General features: G+C 41.4%; 1 protein-coding gene across 1 annotated transcript in view; it reads left to right on the forward strand.

Moving 5' to 3' along the window:
• LOC145996780 (uncharacterized) overlaps positions 1-16,923 on the forward strand; it is an 892,808-nt gene that overhangs the window by 201,768 nt on the left and 674,117 nt on the right. The window lies entirely within an intron of this gene.

Genomic DNA, 16,923 nt, shown 5'->3' on the forward strand with positions numbered 1-16,923 from the left:
CAGTTCCTTTTTCCTTACAAATTTTCCCTACACGTAAGCTAGATAATGAATACGTGCTGTTATATCACTATTCTTATACCATCGTTTTACCTATACATGTAATAATAATATAATATTAATTAATTCGAATATTTTAATTAATATTATTTAATATAATTTAATGTAATAATTATTTTTGTTTAAACAATATTATAATTTTTTTTAGACACTAGGTTCGGACCCCCCCCCCCCCGAAACATATTTCTAGATACGTGCCTGGTAGGGCTGTGTGGGTGTGTTGTCCTGGGTTTTGTCCTTATGTGTGCCGAGTGCCTCTCTACAGCCTCAGCTTTTAACCTAGGTAAGAATATTTTTTAGTTGTGAACGAATGAATTAGTTCTAAAAATAGAAACCTTTTGGGGACTTGCCCTTATTTTTGTTTTAGTTTAGGGATGTATCCCCGTATAACGTGACGGGCCAAAATAGCCTGTGTGCTGAAGTACCCATAAAATAAAAATCAATCAATCAATCAAACACAACTATTAATGCCAACACTTTAAATGCGGGCCTGTGTGTTTGTGTGCGCGCGCACACAACGTGTTTTCTTTTTATGTATTAATTATTACGTACTATTTAATTTGTATTAACATGCATGGTGGAGAAATATCAGTGGTTCAAATCCCACTCTCACCAGTAAGTCCCAGTTAGCTTCCGTTGTTAGGAATGGATAGCGCTAGGGTACTGCGAACACAAGGTTCCAGGTTCGAGTCGTGGGCAAGACAAGGATTGCCGTTTTTAAGATGTGTTTCGTCATTTCCGAACGTCGCGATTAGCCTATCTGAAAGATCATAACTAAACTATGGATCCATTTCCAAGTAGGCTATTTGTGCGTTAAGTCATTTCAGAACATACTTTTACCACAGATAATACATTTATCTGTGCCTTTACAGAGCAGTTCGAGTCGTGGGCGATTTCTTGTCAAGGTGGCAACACTGCGACGTTAAAATAAAAGGTAAAAAAAGGGGGGATGGGAGATTTTTTCTTTCTAGGCTCTCTTCTTTCTGCGGGTTAAAGGACAAGGCAATTTCCTTTCCGTGGCTAAAGAAATGTCAGGATTTTGGGAGCCTGAGCTCCTTTGGAGATAGCGGGGGGACGGGACGGGAGCGGACTGACGGACGAACGACTGGTTTGAATCTTGAAATTCAGAGAGAGAGAAGTCGAGTTGGGCGTAACCGAGGGCTTTGCGAATATAGGATGTTTTTCCGCGTAGGGGACAGAATGGCGAAAGGAGGCAACATGTGACTGGAATGCGGAAGTTGTTTTTCTTTTGTTTTTTCTCTCCCTCTTCCCTTTCTAGTTGTCTTCCGGCTTCGAGTTGAGAGCTGTGAAAAAAGTAGAATATTAAGTCTGGTCCGTCCTAGGTCCTAGTGTCAGCTATCGTATGCTGTAGGAGCATGTGCCTCGCGAGGAGATCGACCCCATGCCCCGCAAATAGACATAGTTCGTTTCAAGAAAGAAAATCAACAATAGAAAGCTTGATATTTTCATACTTAATGACACAATTAAAATTCAGTTATTTAATATTAGACCAGATTAATCAAATTAAAAATGCATTAACAATTAAAAATTAAGTCCTAAATGCATGAGCTAAGATATGATTTCTTTTCATATTCTTCTTTTAAATCGTTCAGTGCAGTGGTAGCGTCGTCACCTTGTAATCAAGGGGTCCCGGGTTCGATACACGGTGGAGGCACATAGTGGTTCGGATTCAACTTTAAACTCTACGACCAGTCCCGATTAGCCTTACTGTGCATAAAGTGGACTTAAGACACGAAATCAATAAATGAATCAAATCTACCATTTACTCCAAAGAATAAATGATTCCACAATTTTCAAAATTCCAAAAGAGAAATTTGAACAGGCGGCCAGTATGTTTTCCAGGGAAATGACTGCCTTCGAGTATTGCCCACTAATTTCCTGTGAAGTAGAAAGATGTTTTTCATAACAAGAGAACATTTTAACACTAGAACAACACTCACTATGGAAAATTAAGAAACGAGAAGCACCTAGAGATCAATTGTGATGTTAATACAAACTGGCAAGTAAAAACGAAATTTTGAAGAAAGACAACATCATGTTCATGGCCTACATTTGTTGTGTCCTTTTAAGTGCCAACCTACGTGGCGGAGTTCTTTGAATTCCAGCCTGGTCATGGGTTTTCTTTGCGAGTATCCCTTCATCAATTGCATCATTCATCTTCATCGTTGCAATGAGGCAAAGTGTCAGAAAAGCTGCAGTAAATACCAAATTAAATCACACAAGTGCCTACTTTAATCAATTATGGTGCCTATTTGGCTACTTGTTTTAGATGAGTAGAGCCTACAAATCCGCCTAGTACTCATCACTGCTTCGGGATGCTGTGCGGAGATAAGCACCGTGCTTTAGGATCGAACTAACGATTCTCTGCATTCCACACCACCTCTCCCCACCCCTCCCCTCTCTTTCTTTCTTCCACCGATCCAGAGATACCGATCACTTCGTCACCTTCATTGAACTCCCCATCCCCCTGTTCCGCGGCGTCTGTGTGACGTCTGGGTTACCATGGCAACCCTTGCCGTCGGCGAGGTGACCCGGTGAGGGGTGGAAATTGGAAGCAAGTTGCCTGGTTACCCTGCGAAGGATCTCGCAGGCAAAGAAAACAGTGAGAGAGGAAGAGGGATGATGCTATTACGGGCTGAACAAAAATTTATGTCCAAACAGAAACTATTCCTGGCGAGCGGGAGGAAAAAAATAATAGAAGTGGAATCGAGATTCTCTCTCTCTCTCTCTCTCTCTCTCTCTCTCTCTCTCTCTCTCTCTCTCTCTCTCTCTCTCTCTCTCTCTCTCTCTCTCTCTCTCTCACCCCCTTTTGCTTCTGATGGAGAAGGCAGTTTTTCACCTAGTGAACCAGAGAGACCAATTTTCCTTGCTTGTGCGACGGGATGCGAACATGAAACCCCACGATGCAAGTAATTTGTCAGGGTTGTCTTCCAAGTAACGGATGGCATTTTGAACTGTTTTCAACACTGCCAACCTGGTCGTTTTAGTTTAAAGCTCGCTCTGTGCCTGTAGACTAGTACGGGATGGACCCTCAGTTTTATTTGGAGTGAGGCCCCCGTGGCGGAGTGGTTAGCACATCGCGCTACCACGCCAGGGGTCCCGGGTTCGAATCTCGGCTTAGGAGTTGGCAACCTGAATTCTTAAGAGTTGGCAACCTGAATTCTTAAGAGTTGGCAACCTGAATTCTTAGGAGTTGGCAACCTGAATTCTTAGGAGTTGGCAACCTGAATTCTTAGGAGTTGGCAACCTGAATTCTTAAGAGTTGGCAACCTGAATTCTTAAGAGTTGGCAACCTGAATTCTTAAGAGTTGGCAACCTGAATTCTTAGGAGTTGGCAACCTGAATTCTTAAGAGTTGGCAACCTGAATTCTTAGGAGTTGGCAACCTGAATTCTTAGGAGTTGGCAACCTGAATTCTTAGGAGTTGGCAACCTGAATTCTTAGGAGTTGGCAACCTGGATTCTTAGGAGTTGACAACCTGGATTCTTAAAAGTTGACAACCTGGATTCTTAAAAGTTGACAACCTGGATTCTTAGAAGTTGGCACCTTGAATTCTTAGAAGTTGGCAACTTGAATTTTTAGAAGTTAGCAACCTGAATTTATATAAGTTTGCAACCTGACTAGCGTTGGAATGGTAACGTGACTTCCTTGAAGACATCAAGAATGAGCCTAGTCTTCTCCCCTTCTCTATTGCCTAGGACTAGGTGTCTTAGTGAGCTAGTCCAGGTCTTAGACTCAGCATACGCCACTGGTGAGTGTCCATTCATCAATTTCATCATGTTATCACCCATCCCCATCTTCGCAAATTAGACATATGTGCCACAAAAAAGCCAAGTAAAATAAAGCGTATCGTAGCCAAGGTGTTGGGTAAAAGTGACAAGTCAACTATTATCCTTAACATAGCAGGAAGCAAGGAAAGGAATGCTGAATAAGTATTTACTCAAGCGTTAGGTGACTGACTCGAGAGAGGGACAGTGGACGAGTGAACAGGATTGTGTTAGGATCGGGGATGAATAGCGCAAGTGTGCTAGGAGACTGAATTCGGACAGGGTGGTCAGATATGTGACAGTGACAACTGAAATGATTGAGAGGACTATCTGTGGAAATAACCCTACATCCGGACGAGAGCCAGGTAAAGTCCTATTCCTAAATTACGTCCATATCGATTCAGTCGTGGAGGGTATAAAACCCATTTATGGTACATGTCAATTCTTGCCATTCTTATCGAGTGCGACCTCTCGCACATCATACTTTTAGGCCAAGCGAGTGATGACTTTAGGAAGATGAATAGCTACGCCACCCAAGAGACGATTCAGGGTCTCTAGTTCGATCCCTACGCAAGAATAAAATTGCGTTACCAAGGCAATCAGTCATTATTTGGAGTGAGTTTGGATTGGTGAGTACACCTTGTGCGCCGAGAGGCTAATCGGGACTGGACCTACACTCCAAACCACTATGTTCCTCCACCGGGCATCGAACCCGAGGCTTATTGATTACGAGGCAACAACGTTACCAGTACGTCATCGGGAAGGCTCAGGAATGAGTTTTAAAACTTACTGTATTTGCCGGTGTAAAAAAGCGCACCCCATTTTCCATACACATTTTCTATTAAAAATCTTTATCAATCAATTGGTAATTAATTTACAGTATTTCAAATATAAAGTAATATGTAGGTCTACTTTCAACAAGTAACTTACCTAATATAACTAGGAAGGAATACATTTTAATCTTTGTCATACACCGCAAGGGAGCAAGAAAGAAATCGCCTAACTCAGAACAAAGAAAATTTCCAGAAATGAAGTTTATCAAAAACTTAGTATCGGCGTATAAGACACACCCTGTTTTTCAGACCTATTTTTGAAGGGAAAAAATCCTTCTTGTACGCCGGCAAAGACGGCATTATATCATTGTTCATATTGCTTGCAAGTTGCTAATGTTTATATTTTCCTTTTTTTATATACGTCTCTTCCGCCTCTTTAGTTTAATCGCGACGTTGGGAGTGAATGTTGATTGCACAAAACTTATGAATGGACACACACCATCAAGATCGGGATTCGAACTCGGAAACTTTGGTAGCAAGATCGTTAACGACTACCTAACGCATTTGGTTTTCGAGGCCTTCAACTTTGAACCCAAGAGGCTAATAGTGATTGGACCTAAAGTGGACTTTATTTTATATTATTGATTTATTGCTGTGACGAAATGGATGAGCAAGAACTGCAAAGGAAGAACCATACCTTATTTGGGAATCGAGCCTGAACTATCGGAATAGGCGACCTACCCAAGAAGTCGTTGATGAAGGTTATACCCCACTCTCTGGGACTCAGGACCCACTGCCCAAGACTCTGATTTTTCTAGAGACTTTCGGTAAACAATTTTGAAAATTTCTTACAAACCAATACTACTAATTGTGCGACCGTCTGGGACATACCTGTGAGTTCCTTATTGGTAACTATAAACTTGTGCACCATGGTTGCACACATTCAGTATTGTACACCGTGGTTGCATACATTCAGTATTGTACACCGTGGTTGCATACATTCAGTATTGTACACCGTGGTTGCATACATTCAGTATTGTACACCGTGGTTGCATACATTAAGTATTAAATTCCTGTTTTTCGACGACTCGCAGGATCGAAACAAGGAGGAGCCTAAGAGAAAAAGAGTTTTAAATAAATTATCTGCCTTAATGACCTCTACACGCTACAGAAGCGTGTGCATTGACGTGCAGTATGTGTGGTTTGTACAGTCACGGACATTTCTGGGTTGTAACATCCCGATTGACTTTCAATAGGATCCTTACAACCCAGTGACTGTATTATGTATTGCGAAATTTGAGCTGAGACCGAGACATACCCAACTCGAGACGAAACAGAAAACGAGACATACCCTCGGAATCCTGTCCCGTCGGGATACCATCGTAATCACAGCACAGAGTGTGAACTTCACTCCGACCTGGGATTGGTCCAATGTGTTGCGTTCATTATTCTCCCACTTCGTAAGTCGTAGAACGAGGGTTGATATCTCTGCTCCTGCCGCCGTTGTAAAATTTGTAGCCTGGGCTGGAACTGTTATCATGGGATGGAGATTTATGCGTGACCTTTGACCTAATTAATCATTCGCGCCGTCGTGTAAACACGCGAGATGATCAATAAACATATAGCAGTGTCACATTTCGTGACGTGAAATGCTGGGTTTCAAATCCAGTGCTGTGTGTATTATTCAGCATTGCTTTATTTAGCTTTATGCCCGATCATAAATTGATGTTTGATTGCTGTCGAGAGAACAAGGGAAAATAGAGAGAGAGAAAAAAATAAAATAATATGGAACGAGTGGAAAATCAAAAACCGTAGAGAATAAAATGTAATATTTGGGGAATGTGAGGAATAATGGAAGAACAGAAAAGAATGGAATGCAATGAAAAGAAACGGAACGGAAAAGAAAAAAGAATGCGAGAGAAAGAAACGAAATGAAATGTGAAAGATTAGAATGAAATTGTTCGGAATTGAGAGGAATGCAATGAAAAGGAATGGGGTGGAATAGGAGAATAATGCTGTGGAAGAAATGAAATGGAATGCAAAGAAAAAATATTAATTGTACGGGAAGGAAAGGAAATGTATTTGAAAGTATAGAAATAGAAGAGAAAAGTAAGGAGTGGTATGTAATGGAATGTAGTTGGATGATGTGGACGGAAAAGAGAATTCATAATATGAAGACGAATGGAAAAGTATGCAAAGAAAAGGAGTGGAGTGAAATGGAAAGTGAAGGTATGCACAGCAAAAAAGGAGTAAAATGAAATGGAATGGAAAGTTATGCAAAAAAGAAAGGAGTGAAATGAAATTGGGTATGCAAAAAGGAAATGAGTGAAATGAAATGAATGAGAAAGGTATGCAAAAGGAAAGGAGTGAAGTGAAATGGATGGAAAAGGTATGTACAAGAGGAGAGGAGCGAAATGAAGTGGATAGGAAAGTTATCGAAAAAAGGAGAGGAGAGGTTAAAATTAAATGGAAAGGAAAGGTATGCGAAAAGGGAAAGGAAAGGAGTGAAATGAAATGGAAAGTAAAGGTATGCAGAAGGGAAAGGAAAGGAGTGAAATGAAGTGGAAAGGAGAGAGATGCAAAAAAAGGAAAGGAGTCAAATGAAAGGGAAAGGAAATGTATGTAACGAATAGGAAGGAAATGAATGGAAGAAGACAGGAAAGGATTTCAATAAACGGGAATGTAGGTAAATGAAAAGAATGCCATGGATGATGGAAATAGAGGAGAGCGGTATAACATTTAATAGAAAGATGTGCTTTAATAGAACTGAAGCAGGAGGAAGTAAATGAAAGGAACAGAATGGAATGAGAAAAAAGGAAAGGAATGTAATAGAATGGAAACAATGGGGAAGTGCAAAAGGAAAGAAGAAAAGTAAGAGAATGGGAATTCCTCATCTGAAGTCTCGTCCTCATTGCTTGTTTGTAAAATTTGATCTCGTTAGAGATACGGTGCCTATCAACGAATTTCAGCCATAAACGAATATATGAAAGAATCAGTTCCTGCCGCTGCGGTTTCGCTTTCTTTCCTTTGTATCGTTCCATCTTTGCGTGCGTGTTTGTGTGTGTGGAGCATTTAGGGGGAGTTGAAAGGGGGTTTCGTTCAGTGTGTTCAGAGCGAAAGCGGTCGGTCCTCGGGCCTTCTCCCTCAATGCCGGGAGGGCAGCAGCGGAAGTTTTTGCAATGGGGGGCGGGGGCAATGCTGGCGGGGGTTATCGATCGCGCATCAGCACGTGGAAAATGTAATTTAGCTGCTGAGAAACGAGAGCAAACAAGACGTTTGTTTACGGCCGGAGGGGGCGATGGGAGAAATGTCTGCCGCACCAGAGAGCGGAGTGAGAGGAGAGTGGAGATAAGCTTGAAGGTGGTTATATATATATATCTATATATATATATTTGTGTGTGTTGTGTGTGTGTGTAGGGACTCCCCTATGGGTTAGCGTTAACAGCGTCGTCTTGTGATCAAAGGGTTCCGGGTTCGATATCCGGTGGAAGCACATAGTTGTTCGGATCGCACTTTAAACTGTAGGTCCTGTTCCGATTAGCCTTTGTATGTATAAAGTGGACTTAAAAACAAACTGAAAGTGTGTTTGTGTGTGTGTGTGGGGGGGGGAGAAAGATAGCGTTGGTCCAGCGCAGTTGACCTTCGTGGCGGAGTGGTTAGCACATCGCGCTCCGTCGCAGTTGTCCCGGTTCGAATTGTGGCAAAACATCAATATTTGTGTTAGTCCGAAATTGAAAAAGAAACTGATATATGTAAAGAACTGACAAATAGAATGAAGAGGGAACTGCTGCTTGGCGGTTTACTTTAATGGAAAGAAAAGTCTGTAGGTCGTCTGACTGCCACACAGGAGATCCGGGTTCGATTTTCGTGGTGGATGATTTCCGGTGGGAGGGTTTTTTTTCAGCAAATTCGCTGCATGAGGCAGCTCTGGGGTTCTTACAGCCTCTAATTTTACTGGTTAAGACCTCGTTTCGACTCTACGAGTCATCGAAAAAACATTTTTTTTATCCTGTATGTATGCATCCTTGTGACTCAGGATCTAGTTATCGGTCTCATTTCGCTGTGTAAACATCTGCCTTGTGCTGATCTCGGTCTAGTTTTGCAATACATATAACCAATATTCCGTCTGTCCCAGCGACAAGGTGACTTGACTCTGCAACCTACTCACAGCGCCATCTCTGTATCGACATATGAGTTACGTAAAGATCTAGCTTACCTACTCACCACAAGCATTCCACGGTGCTAGCGTGTGTAGATCATGAGTTATGACACGAAATGTAACAATGTGTTTCGTATCTGCGTAAAAAACCCATTATGGAAACGCTCTACGATTAAATTTTGTATACAATTGTGGGGAAAAAGTGCGACTGAATTGATTCAAACTGCGTATGGTAGTGAATCTGAGAGTCGCGAGAAGAGATGTGCAACTGGTGTGCAAGATTTTGTGATGGCAGGGACATCACTGAAGAAGATCCACGGTCGGGCACATCAAGATCAACCAAAAACGAAGACAACTTGCGAATTTTGTGGCCAAAAAAGATGTTGCGCGTGACCATCCACCCTATTTTCCCGATTTTGCCCTTGCAGACGTTCGACTGTTTCGAAAATTGGTTTTCAATGAACGTCATAGTTTGTGGACATCTGAAATCTTGCGACACAGCTTCTGAACAGGATTCGGGTGGAAGACTTCGACGACTGGTAATCTTTCCAGTGTTTTCCAGCCGTATATTGATTCAAAAGGAGACTACATTGAATAAACAATAATAAAACAGAACATAAATAGTGCCTTGTGTTTCATTTTAGTTCTGCAGGGAGAGGATTTCCCTCGAGAGTAAAAGAGTTCTCAAGGATGACGCTAGATAGCGTATGAATAACGCTCGAATAGCAAAGCGAGCAGTATACAATCGAAGCCCAGTAGTACAGTGGGATCCATGAGTATTACCGTGCAAATTGTCCATCACCATGTTCGTGCACTTTAATTGACGCAATAAGAGCTTCAAGAATTTAAGGAAAATTCAAGAGAAGCTGTTGACAACTTAACATCCATAAAAATCCATCGCGTAAAAACACATAGGATGTGAGAGACAATTTACAGAGCAATACTAGTGTATCCCACTGTACACGTGTATCCTTAATTTGTCTGTTATAGCGGACCCTCAAATATGGATTGTGAAGTGAAAGGCTCAGTGAAATTGAAACTTAAGTGAACATAGTTGTCATCTCCATGTTAACATGTAGTTTAATCTAGCTTACCAATACACAGTGCTATGTGAAAATGAAATAAACGATTGTGGGCTGAAACTACCAAGGCGGATATTGTGTATAAGTCATTACGGCAAACACCTTAATCTAAATGGTATCTTTGTTTGATGCACTTTTCCACGCTATGAACACCCGAGAAACGACTTTACCCTGAATATGTATGCAACCACGCAGCACAATTTCATAATTCTCACCAATGGATACACTTTGCAATTACTATAAGCAAAATACGTGATAAAGTAATCAGAAAGATATCCACTGCGACTTGTCTCATAAGGTTCCATTTCTACCAATATCTTTGGACACTAAACAGCTTTCATGTTAGGGGTCAGCCCATGTCTTAATAGTTCTGCTCAACTCCTCTGTATGATATCTTAATAATCCCAGCCACCATTAGACCGTTCTGAATCAAGATTTAGGAGATGAGATAAGAAGGAGAAGGACATTATCGTGAACCGCGGCGTAAGGGGAAAAAAAAGAAGAACATGAGGAAGAAGGAACAGATGTTGAAGATGGTATCGCTGGGGATATATGAAGTTGGGTCGCATCCAGGGATGAGTATCGGTCAACCAAAAGGGATCTTGGCTGTTTCTTCCCCTTCCACCATTCCTCTCTTGCAGGTTGTGCAATCCTGCTACTGTTGAGATATCTCTTTTACCCTCCTGAAATATGATCTCTGCAGTGATGCTGCGTCGCATATGACGGCATTGATGGTTACCTTATTGTGTGGATATTCCCTCCAGGAATTCGAAAATTTCACTTCTCTAAGATATTTCCTCCACGAAGCCGAAAATTTCCCTTTTCTCAAGACAATTTCCCCTGTTCTCTAAGATATTCCCTCCAGAAAGTCGACGCTCTTCTCTACGATATTCACTCCAGGAAGCCGAAAATTTTCCTTTTCGTATTAAGAATTCCCATTGTTCTACAAAATTTCCCTTTTATAAGAAAACCGTATTTTCAATTTAAGAGCACTATGATCAAAAGCGTTAGTAGCAACTTTTTGTGGAAGATAGCTACTTTCCATTAAAAACATTTGGCATTGGCAGATTTTATATTTAATGTTCCATCCTGTGCACCCTGTGTCAGACAGATCTTTCCCATAATGCGGGAAATTTCCCTTATCCAACGGCGAACTTTACAGACTGAGGGAATTTTTATCAGGATGAAGGGAATTTTCCCTTCCTTCGAGGGAAATTTGACGCACAAAAGAAATAATGTTCCTTCACCAAAGAGATGAATTTTTGTCAAAGAGGGATTATCCCTGCACACACGAAAATTCTCCTACGCCGAGGGAAATTTGAGGATAATATAAATATAAGAATTCGGGACAGAGGGGATATTTGGGGACATACAAGTGAGGACGGAGAGAGCGCTTACCCAATAAGTTCCGGTGAGTGTTTCTCCCCACAACCTATCCCCTAAACCTCCACATCTTTCCTACTTTTTCGGCATCGTTTTCTCTCCAGAGAATTATGCATCTGTGGAAGAAGGTCGCCTTGCATACACGTTTCGCGGCGTCGTATGGATTAGCGAGAACAAGAGGGGTTGGATTAACCCCCCCCCCCCCCCCGAGGTTGACCACTATTCTTGCATGTCATAAAAAATAGGCATGGGGCAGCATTTCCTAGATGCTTACATATGCATTACGTACAGTACGCCGACTGCTCGGAAATAGTTTTATCCTTGAGTATATACACCAGTGCGATACTCGTTATTTTAGGTTGCCTATATTGTAAGGATATGACGAGACTTGCTTTAGGAATGAATCCGAACCTGAAAATTTGTGTTTCCAATAGGATGCGAACTTGAAACCCGGTTGTTGGCTGTATGGATCGTAACCGGGTTCGAAGAAGCCTGCCTCTTTCGCGATTTTGTTTTACATAAGTTTGTGCGCACTGAGCAATAGAGATAGCTGACATAGATAATTATTTTCCTTACTTATTCTTATATAATAGTTACTGTGCTTATTTTTATAAATCAATTATTTTATATGAACAACCAATATAGTAGAGACAATTTTGATTTGGACGAAATTTTCAGATGCCTTAAGGACTCAAACGAGATGAGAACCTCCTGCAGTGATTGTAGTTGTTGTGTCGCTGTTGGAAACGTCTCGAATAATCTGGTCTCGTTCTTATCTCAACTTTTAAAGCAAGCTTTCGATTGTTTAAATGACGCTTTCAGTTGCTTAGAGGACGTTTTCGATTACTTAAAAGGCGTTTTCGATTGCGTAGAGGAAGTTTTCGATTGCGTAGAGGAAGTTTTCGATTGCTTAGAGGACGTTTTCGATTGCTTAGAGGACGCTTTCGATTGCTTACAGGACGCTTTCGATTGCTTACAGGACGCTTTCGATTGCGTAGACGACGCTTTCGATTGCGTAGACGACGCTTTCGATTGCTTAGAGGACGCTCTCGATTGCTTAGAGAACGCTTTCGATTTCTTCAAGAGCTCTTTCGATAGCTTCGAGGACGTTTTTGATTCCTTAGAGTACGTTTTTGATTATTTGGAGGACGTTTTTGATTATTTAGAGGACGTTTTTGATTACTTAGAGGACGTTTTCATTGCTTAGAGGACGTTTTCGATTGCTTACAGGACGTTTTTGATTGCTTAGAGGGCGTTTTCGATTGCTTAGAGGACGCTTTCGATTGCTTAGAGGACGCTTTCGATTGCTTAGAGGAAGTTTTCGATTGCTTAGAGGAAGTTTTCGATTGCTTAGAGGACGTTTTCGATTACTTAGAGGACGTTTTCGATTGCTTAGAGGAAGTTCTCGATTGCTTAGAGTACGCTTTCGATTGCTTAGAGGAAGTTTTCGATTGCTTAGAGGACGCTTTCGATTGCTTAGAGGACGCTTTCAGTTGCTTGGAGGACGCTTTCGATTGCGTAGACGACTCTTTCGATTGCTTAGAGGACGCTCTCGATTGCTTAGAGAACGCTTTCGATTTCTTCAAGAGCTCTTTCGATAGCTTCGAGGACGTTTTGATTCCTTAGAGGACGTATTTGATTATTTGGAGGACGTTTTTGATTATTTAGAGGACGTTTTTGATTACTTAGAGGACGTTTTTGATTACTTAGAGGACGTTTTTGATTACTTAGAGGACGTTTTCTATTGCTTACAGGACGTTTTCTATTGCTTAGAGGGCGTTTTCGATTGCTTAGAGGACGCTTTCGATTGCTTAGAGGACGCTTTCGATTGCTTAGAGGAAGTTTTCGATTGCTTAGAGGACGTTTTCGATTGCTTAGAGGACGTTTTCGATTGCTTAGAGGACGTTTTCGATTGCTTAGAGGACGCTTTCGATTGCTTAGAGGACGCTTTCGATTGCTTAGAGGAAGTTTTCGATTGCTTAGAGGAAGTTTTCGATTGCTTAGAGGACGCTTTCGATTGCTTAGAGGACGCTTTCGATTTCTTCAAGAGCTCTTTCGATAGCTTTTAGGACGTTTTTGATTATTTAGAGGACGTTTTTGATTATTTAGAGGACGTTTTTGATTACTTAGAGGACGTTTTGATTGTTTAGAGGACGCCTTCGATTGCTTAAAGGGCGTTAAATGAAGCTTTCAATTGCTTAGAGGACACTTTGGATTGCATAACGGGCTCTTTCGATTTCATAAAGGGCGTTTTCGATTACTGAAGGGCTCTTTTGATTGCATAAAGGGCTCTTTCGATTGCTTAAGGACGCTTTCGATTTCTTCAAGGACTCTTTCGATTGCGTAGAGGACGTTTTGATTGCTTAGAGGACGCTTTTGATTACTTAAAGCTATTTCGATTGCTTAAATGCTATTTCGATTGCGTAAAGGGCTCTTTCGATTGTATAAAGGGCGCTTTCTATTGCTTAAAAGATAAGACGAATTCTATTGCTTAAAGGACTGATTTCGATTGTTTAAAAGACTGCTTAATAGGTTACTTCAACTTTACCTCTACCGCCACACGAAAGACTTTCGATTTATCCATTCACGTATTTTTATTAATCATTGTTAAGAGTGCGACTTACACCTTTCGATAGAGGGTTGTGAAGTCTTTTTTTTTTGCAGAACCCCTTCCCTCCCTTTTTTGTTCTTGTCTTTGAGCCCCTTTTCGATCGGTTCGTTCCTTGGTTCTGAGGCGTCACCCGGCACAGAGAAGCTTAACTTCGAAGAACCTAGAGAGAGAGGATAGAAAAAAAAGAAGGGGTTGGGGGAGAAAAGAAAAAGAGAGGAAAGAGTTGAGGAACCTTGCAGGACCCAAGCGATCAGTTTCTACCAACTGCCCTCAGCGCTTTCCAGAGGCAAAAACAATCAAGAGAAGAAGAGATCCTCGAATCTTTCGGGAGGACCAGCGGAAACGGGAACACAAGGATAAGGAACAACGTAAAAAAAGAACGAAAAAACAAAAGGAGGAGAACCTAGTGAACACGACTGGCTGTTGTTTGCTTGTTGTGTGACGAAGCAAGGAATTTATCAATTCCAATACCCCCCTTTTCTTTTTGCCTGTTCTTCTTTGTTTTCGTGTTAAATAAGGGTTCCAAGATGCTCCGATGTACAGGGTGCATATAAAGTCACCATATCATTTCACTTATTCATTCGAGATGCAGCAGCGCCGTCTTTTACAAAACGTTATGCAACCCTCAAACGTTTTTCCGTCATAAAAATGGCTACCAATGACGTCACGGCAGGAGGTCCTTGTGTCGAGTCCGTGTCGCTTGCGCCGAGGTTTCTTATCCGCTTCATTTCCGCCGCGACATATGTCAAGACCTTCCTTGGTGGGTTTTCCCACAATCCGGAGTGTCATTACCGCCGCGCGCATGTGTGTTTATGACGTTACCCATCTCCAGCTGTGTTTATCTTCGATTGAAAAGGAAGGTGAATGGTAAATGAATGTAAGATGAAAGTATATATGAGGGATATACATTGTGAAATTAGTATTTATGTAAAACTGAGACTTGAGAAAGACGACAAGATGGGTGAGAATATGGAAATGATAGAAACAACGCGTGGAATGCCTTCGAGCATTTGCATACCTACAATAATTCAAATAACGTTTGTATTGTTGTTGTGCAAGTGTATCGAAATATTGTGTTTATATATGCGTAGCTATTACTTATATAATGTTTGCAAAAAATTACACTGTATTTATAATGTTTTTGACTTTTATGTAGTGTATAATAATTAAATGTAATAGACTGGCACATTTATGTTGCTTCCAGAGTGTTCATTTACGTAGTACGTGTAGAATGCTTTCAATATTTTAACAATACTGTATTTACAATGTTTTAGGCTGATTCTGATTTATGTATTTTCTGTTGTGGAATAAAATTGATAGAAGTAATCCTGTGTAACGTCTTTTGAAATAAGTAAAGACATATTTGACTCTCAGGATAGGTTTAACATTTTAGTGTAAACACAGCTGTGCATTGTCATAAACACACGTTTGATTTTATGTTTTAAGTCCACTTTATGCACTATGCACCATGTGCCCATAAACACACTTGCGCACGGCAGTGATAACACTCTGGATTGTGGGAAAACCAGCCAAGGAAGGTCTTGACATATGTCACGGCGGAAATTAACCGATAAGAAGCCTCGGCGCAAATGACACGACACCCTTGTGTATCAACTCCTATGCTAAGAGGACCTTCTCGATGGTGCAGTGGTGACATCATCGCTTTGTTATCAAGAGGTCCCGGATTCGATACTCGGCACACTGCACATCGGATGGGTTCCCACTTAAACTCTAGGCTCAGTTCAGATAAGCATGTCTGTGCATAAAGTGGACTTCAAAATCTTACACTGTCTCAGTTACGGATTAATACTCAACGACGTTTGTGATCCCAGGTTCGAATCCCGGCCTCATTGGAGTTCTTTGAGAGTGTCCCTTTATCACTTTAATCATTTCATCACTCATCCTCGCGATTGATCAAAAGTTCTAGAGAAGCGACGCTAAACAAGAAATCAAATCAAAATCAACGATGTATGTGCCGTCATTATAGGCCACCGACAAGGGTTGTTGTACTGACTGAAATAAAACTTTCACGGTGACAGTAAATTTCCTTGCCACGTAACGACATACTGAAACGAAACGATAACGGAACTTTATATCCGTCCTGTACATCACTGTAATATGTGAGGCATGTACCTAGTAATATGTTTCTCGCAGAGGAACCAAGTTTACCACATGCAATACTACAACTACTACCACTACCCATAATAATATTACATTATTGCTTAGCCGAATGATTAACGCTCTTCTCCTTACCGTTTTTCCGGCCCCAAGATCGACCCCTGTGGAATCTCGCAAGTTTCGGTCTTGACGATTGGCTGGAATTCTAAAGGCGGATCGTACATAGGTGTTTTCTAAGGAGCGGCAACATACACAATAAGAGAGCGAGAGATTTCGTTGTATTCCACTCTCAGAAATGTCAATCGGGAGTAATTTTTAAGGGGTGCTTGCATTTACCACTCTGGTTTTGCCCGATTTCGTCATTGCTTTTATTTTAAAATATAGATTTTCTCAAAATTTCGGAAAGGGGTGTAGCCCTATCAGCTCCCGTCTGCGTCGCTAGTGGTCTTGACCCAGCATCGTGAGTGCGATTGTGAAGCTAGTTCAAAAGCAATAGTGCGTAAGTCCTGCCTGGGAAGCGAGAAAACAGCGGCGACAGGACTGACTCTACGTGGTGACCACGTGTCACCCAACAAAAGCCATTTACATTCAAAGAAAAATCTTCAGCTTGGCTTCCAGACAACCTGCAGCTTCAGTTTGGCGATTACAAGTTCTTCCGGCAGAATCCATCCCTCTCCCCTTCGGCACATAATCTCCCCGCAGAAGTAGGGAGCTTGTAACACTTTCGAATCAACATCCCTCCTCCACATTCCCTTCCAAAAATCCCTTCTAATCTTAAGTCCAAACAGTCGAACTGTAGTAAGTATGGACGTTCCTTCCCTTCCCTTCCTCCACCCTCATTCTCCCCCCATTTCCTAACCTTCTTGTATCCCTGTTCTTCTTCACCTTAGTCCCATTTGCATTTATTTCCTTTTAACATCTTCCCTCTCAGAGAAACCACGTTGCTCCCCCTC

The sequence above is a fragment of the Lepisma saccharinum genome, chromosome 1, assembly GCF_977018435.1.
Source record: "Lepisma saccharinum chromosome 1, izLepSacc3.1, whole genome shotgun sequence".
Taxonomy (NCBI): Eukaryota; Metazoa; Arthropoda; class Insecta; order Zygentoma; family Lepismatidae; genus Lepisma; species Lepisma saccharinum.